Here is a 21,650-nt window from a genome sequence, read left to right on the forward strand (position 1 = left end):
GCTTCACCATTACCCTAGCAAGAAAACTACTCACAATCCATGGAAATCAATATCAAAACTAAGTTAAACAACAAATTCCTCATCATCATATTAATCAAGCTAAAATCAATAGACTTGAACAATTAACAAATTAATTGAAATCAAAAGCTAAAGATTGCATTAAAGTAAAAGAAATCCTTACAAAATTGCTTCAAATCAATGGAGAAAATACTTAGAATCATCAATCTTTAATCATCAATCAAGAACTTCTCTCTACAATTTAGAGTTTCTCTCTCTACAAAATCTAATCTAATTCTATTCTAATTATAAAAGAATTCTTTCTCCCTCTAAGAATAGAGGGAAAATCTAAATATCGTAAAACTAACAAAGAGAAATTAGTTAGATCGTCCAAAATTGACCCGTATAGGCGCGACCAACTACCAGGGGGAGCACGACCGCGCAAAATTGGGTAAGGAACAGAGATCCAGAAAGGCGCGCTTGCGCCACCAGGCCGCGCGGCCGCGCCATAGTCGCGCGCGCCCGCTCCTGGGAATAAGGCAGCCCCCTTCACCATCATTTTGATGGTCCTTGTGCGCTCCTCTCTATGCGCTTGATAAACATGGTACAAGGAAAACCGAAAACTATATGATTGTGGGTTCAACATGAGAATTCGTGCCCCCACGGCTTGAAAGCACGGTCAAAGGTCTAAAGGAACTTGCACTTCTCCATGCTTAAGCTTCAAATGGAGCACATTAGGCATCCTAATCAATGCCAAACTTGGGAAGGGGTCTCGTGTAATAACCCGTATTTTATTTAAAATATGTATTTCGTAAAAGTATTTAAATAATTTTAATGTTTTAATTTTGGTATTAATTATTTATTCTATATAAATTTGCAAATATTTTATAAAAAGGGAAAGTTTATTGAATTAATTATTTTATAAAAGTTGGGATTTATTTTAGGAAAATATCATTTTAATAAATTTTATTAGGGAAGGGATAAGGAAAATTAAAAGAGGAAAGTTTAGGGAAAGGGTTAGTAGAGAAGGGGTACAAATATCCCACTTATGAGGCAAATCAACTTTGCCCAGAGTGGAGAAAACCCAAGGTAAACTTTTTTTTTCCACTTCCCCTTTCTTTTTTTTTCGGCTACCCTTTCCCCCCACCACTGCTGACCACCGGCAGCAGGTGGCCGCTGGCGCCAACAACATCAGCCGCCTGCAGCAGGTGGCCGTCGTGTTTCCTCCTCCCCTTTTTCGGTTTTTTTTTTTTTTTTTTTTTAAAAAACAAATTCAATCTTTATTGTTAAAAATTAATCTATGCTTGAATCTAATTATTAATTATGAGTTTTGGGATTTGATTTTGATGTTTTATTATAAGTAATATGTTAATTAATTTTCAGATTTATGTTTTAACTAGTGTTGGTGCACGAGCGCGATGCGCGCGCATCAATTTGTCAACCGGGATTGATAAATTGGTTATAAATCAACAAGCCGAATGTTATGATAATATTTTAGAACAACATTTTAATTTGGTGAATGTGTCTAATTTCTTATTCAAAAACATTTAGGATGCAAATAAGGTCTTCAATTTGTTGAGTTGATGGATATATTCTACTAGTTACAATGTGTTAGCTTAATAGGGCTAAGTATGTACATAGCCCAAACTTTATCCAATGAAAAATGTAGCTGGCCCAAATCCACTTTAAATTGGGGGTATTAAATTATTTCCCCATAAGTTATCATTTTTTTTGTTGTTCTTTTTAAAAAAAATATTGGGGAAATTTAATAAAAATGAAACAAGTCGAAGTAAATATGTTTGTTGAATTAATAATATATATTTTGATATTTGAGGTGAATTATTTAAAAGATTGAATTGTGTCTTATATAATTTAGATGATTATCTTTAATTGTCGAGTTAAATTATTACATGATATTTGTATTTACATTGAAAAATAAGAAATTAACTTTAGGTGTATTTTTGAAAAATGCTCATGTAGGTGTATAATAAAATTGGGTACTCAGTTTTTTCAATCTACCGCGGTTCTTGATTTATGTGCATAATATTATAAAACAATACAACTTCTTCCTTTTGTATGCTTTGAAAGATACTCGAAAAGACACAATATAACTGACGACTCGACAATGTAATAAAAGCCATCATCCCCATCACTTCTCTGTATTCACAAGTGTCTTTTCATTTCAACCTTCCTTCTTCTATTTTTTCTTTTCAAAGGTGCAATTCTCTGTAATTACAAAAAGCCTCTTTTGCTAAAACCTTCTTCCTCCACATTTCTTTTAAATTTTTCCATGGCAGGAAGTGATGATGACTCCCCTTTTGATGACTGGTGTAGGAATTTCCTTGTTAGAAGGAAAGATAATGTTAGGGGACAGATGTTTGCAGCTGACAAAGGAATAATTGCGCCGTCAAACAACTACACCTAAATCAAATACAATTATAACACTCGACTCAACCTATTACAAATATAGGGCAGGTAGAGGAGTCGAACCACAGGGAGAAATGCATAAACACCGCATTCATTACCTAGAGTCTAAGGTATATCGGAACAAGAAGTGTGGATAACTAAGAGATTAAACTAAGAACGAAATGGTATAAAATTAATATAACTAAGCACCAAGGGAAATGGGTAGATGTAGATGCCGCTTGATCATGCAATAACAAAGTAGAAAATCAATGGCAAACTAAACATGCATGAATATCGAAGTAAGGCCCAATCTAACCGCCTTCCGGGGTTAATCGGTTTCTCCTAACATAGCCTCTATGTTTCCACACTAGAACCATATATTAGAAGGTGCAATCAAAGAACTATCGATAGTAATGAATCTCAACTAAGTCAACTTCCGTTCCTTGTTAGCAAAGATTCACCTTTAATCAACTAACAATGTGCACTTGCAAGAAGATCAAAGAATATCAAGCATGCAAAGACTTTAATCACCATTAACATAACCCCAAAATTATAAGCATGAACAATTAGCAAGTACACCATCCCCACACCCTTGGCTAAGTGACTACTCACAAGTCATATTGAAGACAATATCAATCATCAAATCAACAAGCATCAACATGATCAATAAGCAAAGAAGGAAAATCAAAGCAAAGAAGGAAAATAAAAAACAAAGGTAAAGAGAAAGAGTAAGAGATTGCTCATTAATTGAAGATGAAGGTCTACAAAGGATTGAAAAAACTCCTTCTTCAAAATCCAAGTTATCAATGAAGAAAACCACACTTTCTCTCTCTACCAATGAAGACTAATAGTGTTTTTCTCTCTAGATTAAGCTAAAAAGTGCAGAAAATTAAAACTAAGTTCATCTAATTACATCAAAACGTTCTAAGATGAGACTTATATAGTCCGTACAGAGCCATCTGAGAAAAGGAGAGGTCCGACCGAACAATGGGAAGGTTCGGCCGGACTACAGGGTAGGTTCGGCCGAACCATGGGTAGGTTTGGCCGAACCTCCCTGATCCTGGTCTGGTCGAACTTCTGTGGTTCGACCACTCCTGCAGTATTGCCAAATTGCATCTTGTCCCTGCCTCGACGTTCGGCCGAACCACTTAGCAGGTTCGGCCACACCTTGGTTCGGTCACACCTTCAGGGGGTTCGGCCGAACCTACTTGATTCTTCCTTCCTTTAGCTTCTCTTGATCTTCATGCTCCTTCTCCATGGCACATCATGCATTCCAAAGTTCATCCAAAAAGGCCAAGAACCTACAAAACAACAAAGAAACACTAGAAAAAAAACAACAAAAAAGACAAAGGGAAAAGAAACACGCGAAAGGAAAGGGAAAGACAAAACTAAGGGAAAAATGCTTAAAAAGGCTTAAACAAGTGCAAATGAGGGGAGAATCCTTAGAGAAAAAGGATGGAAAAGTGGCATAAATGCCACTCATCAAAATCCCCCACACTTGCCTTTTTCTTGTCCTCAACCAAGGAATACTAAAACAAAAAGACAACACACACAACAAGCATTATATGACAAGGGTTAAGAAAATCAATCAAGCTTCACGATGGGAAATGCTCCAAATGGACTCCAACATAGGGACATGAATCAAAGAATGCTTACTTTTCTCAAATCAAAGAGGGGGAACACATTCTAAGATGCTCATGGTTGAAGGAGACAAACCTAAGCTAAGCGTAGAGAACTAATGATTTCATCCTCCGCCCTAGCCCTAACCAAGACGGTCCGTGTTCTCTCCACTAGCTTCAAATCATCCCCAAGTTAGCTCCTCATGATTCCTCGAGGGAACCGGAAAAATAAATTTTTATGTGGAATCATAAGGTTATCCCGACATCTCAACTATGCACACTCTCTCCATAGGATTGAAATCTATCTCCCTCCACCATTCTTTGGCCGCACTCCTTCAAGTCCAAGGGTCTTAACTCGGGTTGTATTGTCATGGCTAGGGGTTAAAGTTGGGAATTAATTTGAAAATTTTGGTGGTAAATCCTAAGTGAAGCAAAAGAGTGGCCATCTCTCAAGAACAACCTAAGAATTGAACCTAAATTCAAATTGCAACCTTCAATACAAAATTTCACAACATTACTCCATTTCTCTCATCATTTTCTCTTTCTTTTTTTTTTCATTTCTTTCACCCCCTTTTTTTTCAAATTCTTTTTCTTTTTGTCTTCATACGTTGCATCCTTCCTCACAAACTTTTTGCAAATATTTTCTTTCATGAAAAACTTCCAAAATCTCACTTGAACCAATATTCACAACTTTCTTGCCCCAAAACCAACACTCTCAAATTCAAACCTCACAAGCCAATGCTTCACTAACTACAAGGATTAGTAGAACATAGGTCGATAGGTTTGTAATATGGCTAGATCAAGAAAGGGGAATAAGGCCCAAATTGGTTAGCAAGTGGGTGGATGTAAAAATGAAAACCAAATTTGTAACAAAACACAAAGAAAACAAAGAAAAATGAGAAGAAATGCCCTCTTCCTCCTTTAAAGTTGTTTGGTCACGATCTCGGGAGCTAAATACCAACACAAAGATTAAGACATGCATAGTTAAGGATCCAAGCGCCGCTCACAAGAATGATGAAGGCTAGAACAAATGACGCTCACACGGGATAAAAATAAGCAAATACCAACAAAGGGAATCCTATTCACTACGGAGAGCAACACCATCTTACTACTTTCCCGTGAACTAGGGGTTCAAACGTCCTCAAAAGTTCTAAACCGGGCTACCTTAGCTTATAATGTGTCTAATTCAACCTTAAGCATTCTCAAACCATGTAAACCCTCATCAACTAGGAAGGTAAGCATTCAAAGACATGTCATCAAAAAGGCACACAAATTCTCAAATCCAAATGAATGAGCAAACCCACATAAAAAATATTTCAACTTGCCATAGTCATGCTTGTTACACAAAAGAGAACAAGAAAAACACACAAGAAAGAGGAAGAAATTAAAAAGGTTCATAATCGAGGCATGTAAATCAAATAAATCCCAATCGACATACACGTGATCGTTGATATCAACATCAACGATCCCAGGTTCCTTAGAACCAAAATCAATCAACCTCGAACCATTCAACTCTTCCTAAACTAGACCTAAACTAAGCACTCAAAGAAAAAGAAAAAGATGAAAGGTCTCACCAAATGCCGCTTGAAATAGAAGACAAGGTAATATATCCAATCTCACCAAGGGAGCTAGTGTTGCTTCTTAACGTCCTTCATCTCCGCTTTCAAGCTTCAAGAAAGGTGAGCCAAACAAAAGAAACTACAGCAAAACAAGAAAAAGTTAGAAAACAAAGAGAAAGACTAAAGAAATATACAAAAAGAAGAAAAAAATAAATAAAAGGCTATCTACAAAGTTTGGATTAAGGGGATTTGGATTTTTTTTGGGAGCATCTCCACCTACAAAAACTCAAGAATCATCAAAGAAAATCATCAGAAATCAGCAAAAATAATCATAAAACATCATCATCATCACCATCATCATCACAACATCATCATCTCATCACAACACCATCACAACATGACCATCATAACATCACCATCACAACGCCATCAACAATTACAAGGCCACTATCCTCACTATCCTCCTTATGTGCAAGCTAATACCCTACCACTCTACCCTCCTATGTACACTTCAACCAACCAAAAGGACATCCTCCCCCACACTATTCTTTTGCTCGTCCCGAGAAAAAGTTACAAGTTAGAAGACCGGGGGGGGGGGAAGGGAACCCTCATCACGGGTTATCATCTCCTTCCCCCTAGGTCGAGGGGGGTTGTCAGGATCAAACCCGGGAGTATCCATGAAAGGGTGGAAGGGTTGGTCGAAGTGCTTATAGGGCCACCCTTGGTCACCCCAACCGCCATCAAAAAGAGTACGGGTAGATGTGGATGCCGGGTCATAAGCCGGATCGCACCCACCCGGACGATAGGGGTCGTATGGTGGGGTGTCAACGCGTTGGGTAGGGTCGATGGGACCTTCCCAATAGGCGTAGCAAGGGGGGGGGGGGGTGGGGTTTTGAGGGTCATAGGGTCCCCAATGATTGACCGGACCCTCTTGAGGAGGTTGGTAAGGGTAGTTCACATAGGGCGCTTGAATGCCCGCTTGCACAAGATTGTCATAATTTGCCCTCGCGTAGTACCCCCATTGTTCAATGGAAGCTTAATTGTCTTGACGGATATCATCGAGGGTACTACGAAGGGCATTTAAATCAAAAGGAGGAATGGAAGAAGAGGAAGATGCCTCACCTCCCCCGTGAAAGGGGGGACGAATTGCTCTGCTTGGGGGACCGGTGGAGGTTGAGGAACTCCACCCCGGGCTCTAGGTCATCTCAGCTCATTGGGGATGTTTTGCTGAGGGATCTTCCATTTGAGAGGAGCGGAGTGGTCCACCGTAGTGAGGGTGGGGTCCGGGAGGACACACCACTCTATCTCCCTATCGACCAAGAGGATGAATCGGCGCTTGCTAGTGGTGTAGTTGATGAAGCGGTTGTGACGAAGGGCGCTTATGGAAAGAGCATAGGGAGGGGACTCGTCGGTGAGCTCCTCTCGGGATTGGTGCACGGGTGGGAGCAATTCAATTTGATCTTTTTATGCTCCATTCTTCAAAGAGAGAGCAATAATAGTAATCAGGCCACCCATGAAGATCTCATCACCGAGACGGTTATCCCTAGTATCCAAGAGTCGTTGGATGAAGGTGGAAGGGCATTGAAATTTGAGCCGCTGAGGGTTATCGTCCAAGAATAGGCAAGCAACCTCATCTTTTACCATGGAGCCGAGGTTTGCTTTGAAGAACACGGCATATTGGAGAAGCCGTACAAAATACGTCAAGGCTATGTGAATGATATTGTTGACCTTTGAGGCATTAGTTTGAAACCTATCCTTGTTGGTGATACTCCTCCACCACTCTTGCTCGTTGTAAGGTATGCGATGAGTGGAGGCCATTTCGGATGGGTGATCAAGTCCGGTGGCATGCCAAAAGAATATCTCATTTAGCTCACTTTTGGTTAAAGAGTGATCCTCGTTGAACATTCTAAAGTGGATCATAAGTTGAGGATCCTCATCAACATCTTCCGGCTCAATGACTTCCTTGCAAAGAGAGGCAAGGAATTCCAAAGTTACACGCTCGTAAGTGTAAGCGTGGAGGTGAATGAAGTCACCCCATCCAAAGTTTTGAGCCAACCTGACCTCCTCATCAAAAATACCTAGCTTCCTCAAAGTTGTGGGGCAAAAGAATCTTGTAGAACGGATTGGACGCTTGATGAGTGACTCATAGATGGGCTAAAATTGCTCGTCCGAAGCAACAATGTCGTGATCATTGATGCCGGGAGGAGGTGGGAATTGTGGTCCTGAAGATTCTCCCACTCTCTTCCTCTTTGACTTTCCTTTGCCTTTGCCGAGCATTTTGATTCTACAAATTCACCAAGAGCATATCATTAGAACAAATTGATAAGAAATGACATAAGAAGCTAAGAAGCTAGCTAGGGTAAAAGTGTATGCATGAGAGTATACAATTCAAGGCATGCATGAATACATTTGAACCAAGGCTTGAATAAGAATTCCTATGTCATTCCTATATGAGTCCTAACAAAGTCTAGGTGAAATTTCGCATGATGTCCCCTAATTTTCATGATAACCATTCATCAAACCATAAAAAACAAACCAAAACAATGAATAAAAATCTCCAACAACATCCAACTCATGAATTTATCAATCATAAAAAGATAACATGAACACCCTAGTATGAAATCAACATTCATAAGTAAAGACATTGAGATCAAAATAGAACCAAGGCATGTTATTACTAACCAATCATTTGCAACAAGTAAATCCAAAGAACCACATGAATCAAACAAGTTATTACTAACAATTTCAAGAATACCACAATTCATACTTAAACATGTAAAACATGGTAAAACTATGAGAAATTGAAGAAATAAACTTGCAAAAGCTAGGAAAACCATACCACAATTGATTGGAAGCGAGTAGAAACCCAAAAACACCAAAGCACTCAAACCCTTGAAATTGGGGAAAATGAAAAGATGGGATTTTTATGAGGAATTTTTGGTGGAGAATTGTAGAAATTGAGTAGAGGATGGAAAATAAGTGAGAAAAAGTGAATATTGGAGTGATTTTGATGGAGATTTGAGGTTGTAAGAGGGGTTGTAATGGAGGTTTAGAGTGAGAAGGAGGAGAATGGAGAAGGGGAGATGCGAAAATGGGAGTGATAAGCCACGAAAATCAGCAGCAATAATAAAATGGCAGCAACATACCCCTGGTTCGGCCGAACTACAGTAAACGTTCGGTCGAACATAACCCAGGTTCGGTCGAACCTAAGCTGCAGATCAATTTTTTCAAATCCTGGCAGAATGTTACAACAATTTTGCAAAAATGGAGGAGTGACCGAACCTAGGGACAGTTCGGTCGAACTACAGAACAAGGTCGGTCGAAACATCAAAAGGTCCGGTCGAACCTCAACTGGAACTTGATTTTTCAAATTTTGGCAGAATGGACTTGAAATTTTTCAAAAATTGAGGAGTGACCGAACCAAGGACAGTTCGGCCGAACTAAAATAAAAGTTCGGTCGAACCATCCCTAGGTTCGGTCGAACCTTCTGTCAAAATGCAAATTTGATCCCTTTAGTAGAATGCTGCCATAATTCCTTAAAAATGCTGTAGTGGCCGAAGATAAAGTGGTTCGGCCAAACTCCCTTAAAAAATCGCACAAGTAAAAATCGTCCTTAACACACATCTAAACACCATACAATCATGCTAGATGCAAAGCATATCAAAAATCCCAACACAATCAAAACTCATAAATCCTAACAATCCAAAATTGTAGATAGAAAGATAAAAGCAACAAGAAAGGAAGAAAGTAGAAAAGGGTTAGAAACTCGGGTTGCCTCCCGAAAGCGCTTTTGGTTAACGTCGTTAGCTCAACGTTCCTTGAGTTGATTAAGGAGGGTCAAATTGACGATGCACATCAAGAAGTGTCACAGAAATCGGTTCATCACTTGGGAATCCTTCATAATAGGGCTTGAGACGGTGACCGTTGACTTTGAAAGGAGAGTGGCCGTCTTGGGAGATTTCGTAGGCTCCATATGGAAACACTTCCATGACAATGTACGGCCCACTCCACCTTGATTGTAGTTTTCCCGGAAAGAGTTTCAATCGCGAGTTGAAGAGGAGCACCTTTTTCCCCTTGACAAAGTCTTTCTTGATGATTTGGGCATCGTGCCAAGCTTTGGTTCTCGCTTTGTACATACTTGCACTCTCATAAGCATTCATCCTCAACTCCTCTAACTCGTGCAACTCTAGAAGCCTTTGTTCTCCCGCATTATGGAGATCTAAGTTGACTTGCTTGATTGTCCAATGAGCACGATGCTCCATCTCCACGGGCAAATGACAATTATTTCCATAGACGAGCTTGTAGGGGGTGGTCCCTATCGGAGTCTTGAAGGCGGTCCAATAAGCCCATAGAGAATCAATGAGTTTGGAGGACCAATCCTTCCTCGTCCTAGCAACCGTCTTCTTCAAAATCACCTTAAGCTCTCTATTGGTGACCTCCGCTTGACCACTCGTTTAAGGGTGGTAAGCAAGCCCTCGCTTGTGAGACACCCCATACTTATCAAGTAGTCGAACAAAGGTGTGGTGCTTGAAATGCGATCCCCCATCACTAATTATTGCTCTTGGAACACCAAATCTCGGAAAGATCACTTTCTTGAAAAGATTGACCACCACCTTAGAGTCATTTGTTGGAGAAGCCACGGCCTCCACCCACTTGGATACGTAGTCAACGACAACCAAAATATACTTGTTCCCATGTGAAGAAATGAAAGGGCCCATGAAGTCTATAGCCACACATCAAAAACTTCAAGCTCAAGGATGGGGTTTTGCGCCATTTCATCCTTTCTAGAAATATTCCTCATCCGTTGACATCTATCACAAGTCTTGAAAAATATCCAAGAATCCTTGAATAGAGAAGGCCAAAAGAGCATAGATTGAAGGATCTTTGAGGCGGTCTTTTGAGCACTCATATGCCCACCACAAGAAGAAGAGTCACACATATGGAGAACACTTTGAACCTCGTCGTTCGGGACGCATCTCCTCAACAAACCATCGACCCCTCTCTTCAATAAAATGGGATCATCCCAAATGTATCTCTTGGCCTCGTGCTTGAGTTTTCGACGTTGTTGCGAAGTGAAATCCGGCGATACGGCACTACAAGCTAAGTAATTCACAATATCCGCATACCACGGCTCCGATTTCACTTCAAGGACATATAACACATCATCTATTAGAGCGTCCTCTATTGGCAAGCCATCATCTTCAAACCTTGCACCGCCCAACCTTGAAAGGTGATCCGCCACCACATTCTCGGCTCCCTTCTTGTCTCTCATCTCATAATCGAAGTCTTGGAGGATTAAAACCCATCTCAACAACCTTGGTTTAGCTTCCTTCTTCCCTATCAAATATTTGAGAGCCGCGTGGTCGGTATACACAATTGTCTTAGAACGAATGAGGTAGGTTTTAAACTTCTCAAATGAATGGATAACCGCTAGGAACTCCTTCTCGGTAGTTGTGTAGTTTCGTTGGGCATCATTGAGAGTTTTAGACAAATAATGTATGACATGAAGTTTCCTATCCTTTCGTTGTCCAAGAACCGATCCAATGGCCTCGTTGCTTGCATCGCACATGAACTCAAATGGAAGAGACCAATCCGGACCTTGGACAATAGGAGCGGTGCAAAGGGATTCTTTCAACCTACAAAAGGACTTATGACAAGCATCATCAAACACAAACTCCTTATATTGTTGCAATAGGGATGTGAGAGGCTAAGAAAACATTGAAAAATCTTTTATAAAGCGCTGATAGAACCTTGCATGGCCAAGAAAAGACCTCACTTCCCTCACGTTGGTGGGGGGAGGAAGTTTTTCAATGACCTCAACCTTGGCTCTATCAACCTCAATGCCGGCATGGGAAATTTTGTGCCCAAGAACAATCCCACTTTCCACCATAAAGTGGCACTTTTCCCAATTCAACACGAGTAGCCCTCTCACACCTTTCTAAGCAATGAGATAAATGAGATAGACAATCTTCATATGTGGCTCCTCCAACGAAGAAGTCATCCATGAAGACTTCTATCTCATCCTCAATCTTATCACTAAAAATGGACATCATGCAACGTTGGAATGTTGCGGGGGCATTACAAAGCCCGAAAGGCATCCTACGATACGCATAAGTACCGTAGGGGCATGTGAAAGTCGTCTTCTCTTGATCCTTGGGGTCAATCGGGATTTGGAAAAATCCCGAGTAACCATCAAGGAAACAATAGAAGGAATGCTTTGTAAGCCTTTCCAACATTTGATCAATGAACGGTAGTGGAAAATGATCTTTGAATGTACTTGTGTTAAGTTGGCGATAGTCAATACACATGCGCCAACCGGTAACAAGTCTAGTGGGTACTAGTTGATCATGATCATTTTTCACTACCGTCATGCCCTCTTTCTTAGGCACAACTTGCACGGGAGATACCCAATCACTATGAGCAATTGGGTAAATAATTCCCGCATCAAGAAGCTTAGCCACTTCCTTCTGCACAACCTCTTGCATGGAAGGGTTAAGCTTTCTTTGCCTTTGCATAACGAGTTTGGCATCTCCCTCTAAATCAATTTTGTGCATACATAAAGATGGACTAATACCTTTGATATCATCAATGGTATAACCCAAAGCTTTCTTGTGTTTTCTCAAAACATTGATCAAGAGGGAGGTTTGCTCCTCCGTTACGTTAGAATTTACAATCACGGGGAAAGACTCATAGGGACCAAGAAATGCATAACTCAAGCCCAAAGGTAGAGGTTTCAAGTCTACCTTTGGTGCTCCCTTACCATTGGGGCTCAATTCTCTTTCTTCAACTTGAAAGAGGTCATGAATGTAAGGAGCCTCTTCTTCCATGCTCGCATCCTTGCACTCCTTCTTGCTTTCCTCAAGCAAATCCTCATAGAATTGTATGTCTTCTTTGTGAGTACCTATCTTTGATTCATTCAACAACACACTTTCAAGAGGATCATTAGTAGCATGCAAGTGGGAGCGAGAAAATTCATTAAGAACAATATCAAGAACATCTACCCTAAAGCATTCACCACTTGAGGAGGGTTGTTGCATGACATTATTCAAATCAAACTCAATAGAATCATTGTGAATCTTCAAGGATATCTTCCCCTCCTTCACATTGATGATAGCTCTAGAAGTAGCTAGAAATGGTCTACCCAAAATTATAGGAATCCTCTCATCCTCATCCATCTCTAGCACATAGAAATCCACGGGGAATGTGAACTTTCCTACCCTAAGGGAAATGTCCTCAACTTTGCCCATGGGGAACTTAACGGAACGGTCCGCTAGTTGGAGAGTAATGTTAGTGGGGGAGAGGGTTCCTACACTAAGCTTTTGGTAGACGGAATAGGGCATGAGACTCACACTTGCTCCTAAATCACACAAGGCTTTATCAAATTCAATGACATTGATAGAACAAGGGATGGAAAAGTTACCCGGATCTTTCAATTTGGTAGGAAGTTTGTTGGAAATAATTGCACTACAATTGGCGGTCAAACTCACCGTCTCACACTCCCTTCTCCCACTCAAAAGGTCTTTCAAAAATTTGGAATAGTGGGGCATTTGCTTCATAGCATCAACAAAAGGGACGAAAATATGCAAATTCTTAATGACTTCCAAAAACTTCCCAAATTGGGCATCAAGTTTAGCTCTCACAAATCGTTGTGGAAAGGGTAGCTTCTCCTCTCTAGGTTGGCGATTTAGGGGCAAGGGGGTGGCTTCTTTTTCCTTGGGCACCTCAACATTTTTTTCCTTTTCAACACTCAAGAAGAGATGGAGATAGAGAATGAGGGTGAAAAACCCAATGAGCCATTGAGTGTTGACATTTTCCATATTATCATCATGTTCATGGGAAGGGGGTTGAACTTCACAAGCATATACACAATGAGAGGTATCATGATCATAGGTTTCACAATTAGAGTAAAACATGCATCCTTGGGGCATATTATTGTAAGAAGAGGAGGAGGAAGTATCCATACCATTGCCTCCCTTGGTTGAAGGGGAGGTATTACCATGAGGGTTGGACCTTTCTTTCATCAATTCATCCATTTTGTTGATCATTTTTGAGATTTGGGTAGAAAGGTTGTTGATTGCGTTGGCTTGCTCCAATGCATAAACACCCTTACTAGAAGTAGCATCCCTTTCTCCTTCGTACCAATCATCATAGTTCTTTGCGGCCTCCTCTATAATACACTCCACTTCATGCTCTCCTTTGTTCATGATTGGACCGCCGGCCGCGGCGTCTAGGCTTGTTCTTCCTTGAGGTGTGAGACCTCCATAGAAAGTGTGAATGAGTTGATACTTGGGTATCCCATGGTGTGGGCATTGACGTTGAAGCTCTTTGTATCGTTCCCATGCCGCACTTAGAGACTCACCACTCTTTTGGCGAAAACCTTGAATAAAAGACCGAGCCTCGGCGGTCTTCCTATGGTTATAAAACCTCCTCAAGAAAGCCGTAGTCACTTGGTCCCATGTTGTGAGAGAATTAATTAGGGGGCACCTCCTTCTCTAGCCATTCTAGACCTCTCCCAATTAGCGAAAATGGAAACATTTTGAGGCGAATATATTCTTGAGTCACTCCATTGGCCTTGATTGTGTCACAATATTTCACAAACTCTTTCAAGTTCTCATGAGGACTCTCAAACTTTCCACCCGAGAATTGTTTCATCTCAATCAAAGCAATCAAATTAGGCTTGATCTCGAAATTGTTGGCTTGAGTAGTAGGAGTGAGGATCCCACTTTGCGCTCTAAAATCTTCGGGGGCCCCAAGACGTCTCAAAGGCGTATTCTCTCCCATTTTAGTACCTTTTTCACTCTCGAACTTAAAGGTTGAGAAAGGGTTGATTTCCGAACTCGATGATGAGTTAGGGCTATCTAATTCTTCACTTGAGGGTGAAGAGGGTGGAGTATCTTCTAATTCTCTTACTTCTCTCGTTGGAGTGTGAGAATTTTTACTCCTTGCTCTTGCTTCTCTTCGAAGTAGGGACAAAGACCTCTCTAGCTCTGGATCGATGGGAATCAAAGATCTTGAGCGGGTTCGTCCTCTGTTCATACGACAAAGCTAAGAAGAACGTAATCACTGACAAGTAACAAAATTAGCAAACACTAACAAATAAAACATGAGATAGTCTCAAACAAGCAATGAAATAGCAATGGAAGTCGTCTTCCCGGCAACGACGCCAATTTGACAAAGGAATAATTGCGTCATCAAACAACTACACCTAAATCAAATACAATTTATAACACTCGACTCAACCTATTACAAATATAGGGCAAGTAGAGGGGTCGAACCATAGGGAGAAATGCATAAACACCACATTCATTACCTAGAGTCTAAGGTATCTCGGAACAAGAAGTGTGGATAACTAAGAGATTAAACTAAGAACGAAATGGATTAAAATTAATATAACTAAGCACCAAGGGAAATAGGTAGATGTAGTTGCCCCTTGATCATGCAATAACAAAGTAGTAAATCAATGGCAAACTAAACATGCATGAATATCGAAAAAAGGCCCAATCTAACTGCCTTCCGGGGTTAATCGGTTTCTCCTAACATAGCCTCTATGTTTCCACACTAGAACCATATATTAGAAGGTGCAATCAAAGAAATATCGATAGTAATGAATCTCAACTAAGTCAACTTCCGTTCCTTGTTAGCAAAGATTCACCTTTAATCAACTAACAATGTGCACTTGCAAGAAGATCAAAGAATATCAAGCATGCAAAGACTTTAATCACCATTAACATAACCCCAACATTATAAGCATACACAATTAGCAACTACACCATCCCCACACCCTTGGCTAAGTGACTACTCACAAATCATATTGAAGACAATATCAATCATCAAATCAACAAGCATCAACATGATCAATAAGCAAAGAAGGAAAATCAAAGCAAAGAAGGAAAATAAAAAACAAAGGTAAAGAGAAAGAGTAAGAGATTGCTCATTAATTGAAGATGAAGGTCTACAAAGGATTAAACAAACTCCTTCTTCAAAATCTAAGTTCATCAATGAAGAAAACCACACTTTCTCTCTCTACCAATGAAGACTAATAGTGTTTTTCTCTCTAGATTAAGCTAAAAAGTGCAGAAAATTAAAACTAAGTTCATCTAATTACATCAAAACGTTCTAAGATGGGACTTATATAGTCCGTACAGAGCCATCTGAGAAAAGGAGAGGTCCGACCGAACAATGGGAAGGTTCGACCGGACTACAGGGTAGGTTCGGCCGAACCATGGGTAGGTTTGGTCGAACCTTCCTGATCTTGGTCTGGTCGAACTTCTGTGGTTCGACCACTCCTGCAATATTGCCAAATTGCATCTTGTCCCTGCCTCGACGTTCGGCCGAACCACTGAGCAGGTTCGGCTACACCTTGGTTCGGTCACACCTTCAGGGGGTTCGGCCGAACCTACTTGATTCTTCCTTCCTTCAGCTTCTGTTGATCTTCATGCTCCTTCTCCATGGCACGTCATGCATTCCAAAGTTCATCCAAAAAGGCCAAGAACCTACAAAACAACAAAGAAACGCTAGAAAAAAAAACAACAAAAAAGAAAAAGGGAAAAGAAACACGCGAAAGTAAAGGGAAAGACAAAACTAAGGGAAAAATGCTTAAAAAGGCTCAAAGAAGTGCAAATGAGGGGAGAATCCTTAGAGAAAAAGGATGAAAAGTGGCATAAATGCAGTAAGGTTAATGAGGTTAAAGAAAATGGGGTTGAAAGTGGGGAGGCTGAGATGGACATAAGTGATGAGGAGACTGTAGAGAAGCAAGTTATGCCCTCATCAGTTATTGTTGGGGCTGAAGAAGTTCAAGTACACCCTGCAATTGGTGGAGGAAATGCCAATGATGTGCAGCCAGGACACTAAGGGCTGCAGCAAGGGGGGTTAGAGGACGAGAATGAAGAAGATGAAGAGGAAGAAGATGGAGAGCAGCAGAACGAAGAGGATCAATCTGAGGATGACTCTGGTGTTCCATACCATTATCACTCCCCAGAGGTCTCTCAAAGTGATGATGACGCATATGGCTTTGACTCTGATTAGAGTCTTTAAGTAGATTATATAGGTTTAAGTAGGTAGTAATTTAGGGACCATGTAGTTGTTTAAAGTACTTTTGATCTTAGTTTGTTGCTCTAAGTAATGGCTAGAATCCATTTTGGGTTATGCTTGTAATGATTCTAATGCTTTAGCTTATATAACTAATCTAATTTCGATGCTTAATAATTAAGTTATATAGATATTTTGGTTGGATATTGCTAATAAGTTTACTAATTTAAAGTATTTTTGCTTGAAATATGTTGGATGTAATATTGAAGTTGAAACATGTTTAGGGTATTTTTACCCTAGACACGTGGACCAATGAGAGGTCGCCACGTGTCGAGCTCAGGATGGCCCATGTGGCTCAACATCCTCTTGAGACGTGGACCAATGAGAGGTTGCCATGTGTCAAGCTTAGGATGGCCCATGTGGCTCAACATCCTCTTGACACTTGGCGCCCTCAGATATGTTTTCTGAAATGGCGGCTTTCAAAGGCCCAAACTCCTAGGAGCGCCGTAAAACGGCGCAGCCCACTAGAATCTAGGTCAAGTGACCTAGGTAGGGGCACATTTTCCAACGACCCTATAAATAAGGAGATATTTCCCCATTTTGGGGACACATTGAATCATTGATTACACCCTTATTCTCTTACATCAGAGAAAGACCTGAGCTTGGAATCCGAGCAGATACCCACCTAAATTTCCGTTCTTTTTATTCCGTTTCAAGTTACTAACTTGATCGTCGGAGGCGGAGCTCAAACCACCCGGAGTCTCCGTTGTTTTGCAGGTATTGCTCAGCCGGATCAGACTTCGTGACGTAACTCTCCCAAGGGACAAAAACACCCAAAACATTTGGCGCCGTCTGTGGGGAGAGTACCTCGAAGATGGTTCAAGAGTCTGTACCACCCCCTAACCGTCTGGGCGAAGACCCAAAAGTCTTTACAGACCATGAGGATGAAGATCCTCAGGTCAAAACCTTTACAGCCGAAGACGACTCTCTCAGAATCAAGCGCATCCGGCCCAGAGAGACTCTGGAGCGGGGTGCCTCCCAGGCGGGTCAAAGCAGACTCATTGGGCAGCCGGAAGGGGAAACCCAAACGGCAGCTGGATCAGCCCCTGTCACTCGAGATGAACTCATGAGATTCATGACAAGTTTCAAGGGTGAAATTAAAGAGCTGATCAACAAAAGCCGAGCTGGCCCAAGTAAAGGTCAGTCGGCGAAGAAGACTCCTTCAGAGAAGGGGAAGTCAGTCAGAAACCGGCAGCCCACCCCTCATCCAAAGGAGAAGGCAGCCGGGACCATTGATTGGTCAAGAATTCTCCTTCCTGGGAAGAATACCAATAACACTCGCCGGACTCAGCAGCCGGTGAGAAGTAAAAAATCAACTCTTGATGTCCGGGAGATCATCAACCGGAAGAGAAACCAATCGCTGTCTGAGTCTGCTTCAACATCGAACTTTCCAGACAGCTTCAACAACATTTCTGCAGGGAGTGCACCCTCCCTGCATGAGAGTAAGACAGGCGGTAATATCGTCCATTCTGGCCCTCATATGATTGGAGCTGTCCCGTATGTGCCTACTCAGGCTTACGGGCAGTACTCCCCTCACTTCATGCAGCCGGCCTTCTTTGGGGGTCAGGCGGCATATCCAAATGTCCAGCCATTGGACTGGCAGCTTCGTCTGCTACGCCTGGGTGAACAGCCTTCTGCGTTCACCCGGGAGATAACCGAGGCGGCCCACCCGACCAAGGTTAAGAATGTATTGGTTGGTACCTATGATGGTACCACCAATCCGGAAGACCACCTCATGGCTTACACCAACCTCATGTATCTGCAGGGGTTGGATGATGCCACTTGGTGTCGATGCTTCCCGGCTACATTGAAGGGCATTGCCCAACAATGGTTTGGCAATCTGCCAGCCGGGTCCATCGATAGTTTCAGGAAGCTTGCCTTCCTGTTTGCTTCCAACTTCTCAATGATTTGAGCACTGTTAAGCAGGGAGAGAGAGAAGGGTTGCGCTCATATGTCAGGCGGTTCAACCTGATCAGAATTCAGATTCAGGGGCTGTTTGATGAGGTAGCTTTTACAGAATTTTTCAAAGGTCTGAGAGACGGGTCGACCTTTAAGTTCGACCAAGGCAGAAAAGGGGCTTTCACCCTGCAGGCGGCCCTGAGGGTGGCGGAAAGCTACATTCAAGCTACCGACCTCTGCTCGCCTGGAGGCCAGTCGGACTCTAAGAAGTCTGACAAGCAGAAAGACAACCGGCCTGCTCAGCCGACTAAAAAGAAAGAGGAGAGCAAGAAGAGAAAAGAAGTCTGGGCGGTTACTGACTCTGACCAGCCGTCCCAGAAGAAAAAGAAAGAGTTTAAACCGTACGTCCCCAGGTACGAGTTTAACAAAGACTGCAACTCCATCCTCATGGAGGTAAAGGAGCGGCTGTCCATTGAGAAGCCGAATCCTTTGAAGAGTTATGTCCAGTCACGGAACAAAAATAAATTTTGTCAGTTCCATGAGGAGGTTGGCCATGACACCAACGACTGCTTTAGTCTTCAGCGGGCATTGGACCGTCTCGCTGACAAAGGGCTGTTGAAGTCCTACATTTCTAAGTCCCTAGCCGGGGCAAAAAAGAAAAACAAGGGTCAGTCCTCCAAGACTACCCCCCAGCCTGCTAGTAGCTCGGATACCGACAAGGAGCCGGTCTACACTATAGCAGGCGGGTTCTCATGTGGTGGCCCTACCATCCGGGGCACCAAGAGCCATCTTCGAAAGATGGACAAAGATGATGATGAGCAGGCGTCTGCCAGCTCTTCCTTCCCAGACGTCTTGATCACTAAGAAGGATAGGGGCAGCATCCGCCGCCCTCATGATGACCCGGTGGTCATTGAATGTAAGGTTGCCAACCAGCTGGTTGGACGGATCCTTATAGACACCGGCAGCTCATCAGACATCATCAGACTCCGGTGCCTGCAAAAGCTGAAATACAATGTCAGCAGCATGCACCTGGTCACCCACCCCTTGGTTGGTTTTGGGGGTGGGATGGTCTACCCAGCCGGTAGAATTGACTTACCCATCCGGGTGGGGGAGAAAGGCCAGGGACGACATATTGTCGTCAGATTCTTGGTCGTTGAGGAGTTGACTACCTACAACATCATCCTTGGCCAGCCAACTCTCAACGTAGCCAAGGCAGTAATCATCCCATCTCTCATGCTCATCAAGTATGAGAGGGATGACGGCACTGTGGGTTCCCTGAATGGGGATCAGAAGACGGCCCGAGAGTGTTATCTCTCAGCCGTCCGAGATACCGTGGCCCCAGGCGGTCAGGAACCCATAGACCTTGACAATGTCCAGGATGCCGACCCAGCTCCTGCCCCACCAGCAGCCGGAAAGAAAAGAAAAGCACCTCTGCTGGTGGAGGTGAAAAAAGAGAAAAAATAGCAATCACTGGCCGGTGAACGGTCAGATAAGCTCCGTCCCCAACCGGCTGGTGAAAGCGTTGATCTCATTCTGGATGACAGCCGTCCAGAACGTACTGTTAAGGTTGAGATGGTTGCTCATGCTACCTTGGGTGCAAGCTTGCACCTTCTGCTGAAGGAATTCAAAGACATTTTTGCCTTTGAAGTGGAAGAGATGCCAGGCGTCAGCCTGGATCTCGCTGTCCACAAACTCGCCATGGACCCCAAAAGGAAGCCCATCCGGCAAAAGAAAAGAAACCACGGCGAGGAAAAAAGTCAGGCGGCAGTTGCCGAAGTCAAAAAGCTGCTAGACGCCAGGTTCATTCGGCCTTGTAATTTACTCGACTGGGTGGCCAATGTGGTCCTTGTTAAGAAACCGAATGGGACCTGGCGCATGTGTGTTGATTACACAGACATCAACAGATCGTGTCCTAAGGACAGTTATCCGCTTCCGATGATCGACAGTCTGGTCGACTCTTCAGCCGGTCACGCCTTGATGAGTTTTATGGATGCCTACTCCGGCTTCCATCAGATACCCCTGTGGAAGAAAGATCAAGAAAAGACGGCCTTCGTCACTGATCAGGGGCTATTCTGTTACATTGATGACATGATAGTCAAATCCAAATAGCAGGCGGATCACCTTGCTGATCTCCGAGAAACCTTCACCACACTCAGGCAGCATAAGGTCATGTTAAATTCTAAGAAATGCATCTTTGGTGTTAAGTCTGGGAAGTTTCTCGGATTCCTGATTGATCAAAGGGGGATAGAGGCTAACCCTGAGAAGATACAGGCGGTGATTGACATGAAGTCACCCCGCACTGTCAAGGAAGCACAGAGACTAACCGGTTGCCTGGCTGCTCTGGGGAGATTCCTCAGCCGGTCAGGCGACAAATGCCTTTATTTCTTCTGAGCAATCAGGAAGAAGACCAGGTTCGAATGGGGAGATGAGGCCGAGGCGCCCTTTCAACGGCTGAAAGAACACCTCCACTCTTTGCTAAGACTTGTTAGTCCATTTCCTAGGGAGGTGTTATACATATACTTAGCCGTCTCAAATCATGCTCTCCGTGCCGTTCTCCTTGCTGAGAGAAACGGTGTTCAGCTTTCGGTCTATTTCATTAGCCATGTCTTAAAAATGCTGAGCTCCGGTACCCCATGGTAGAAAAATTTGGCTTTGCTCTGTATATGGCTTTCAAGAAATTGAAGCCATACTTCCTGGCTCATCCGGTGGTAATCTACACCGACCAGCCCCTCAAGCGGCCAATGTCTACTTTGGAGTCATCCCGAAGAATGTTGAAATGGGCTATTGAAATGCAAAGTCTTGAAATCACTTTTGAACCTAGAAAAACAGTGAAAGGTCAGGCGTTTGCCGACTTCATTGTTGATATGACCCGATCGGTGCAACCGGACAATTTTGACCAGGTTTAGAAAGTGTATGTAGACGGAAGCTCAACGAAGAATGGCTGTGGTGCAAGAATTATATATGAGTCCCCAGAGGGGGACAAATTTGAATATGCACTGCGGTATAAGTTTCAAGGCTCAAATAATGAGGCGGAATATGAAGCCCTGCTAGCCGGAATCCGCATGTGTAAGGCGGCAGGGGC

General features: G+C 42.6%; 1 non-coding gene across 1 annotated transcript; it reads left to right on the forward strand.

Annotated features, from left to right (window-relative positions):
* The first annotated feature begins 13,873 nt into the window (after positions 1-13,873).
* On the forward strand, positions 13,874-13,979 carry LOC145566230 (small nucleolar RNA R71). The gene has a single exon (XR_014095385.1). It is a non-coding gene; the product is annotated as a small nucleolar RNA R71 (small nucleolar RNA).
* The last annotated feature ends 7,671 nt before the right edge of the window (positions 13,980-21,650 follow it).

This window comes from Chenopodium album, chromosome 1 (assembly GCF_948465745.1).
Source record: "Chenopodium album chromosome 1, dcCheAlbu1.1, whole genome shotgun sequence".
NCBI lineage: Eukaryota > Viridiplantae > Streptophyta > Magnoliopsida > Caryophyllales > Amaranthaceae > Chenopodium > Chenopodium album.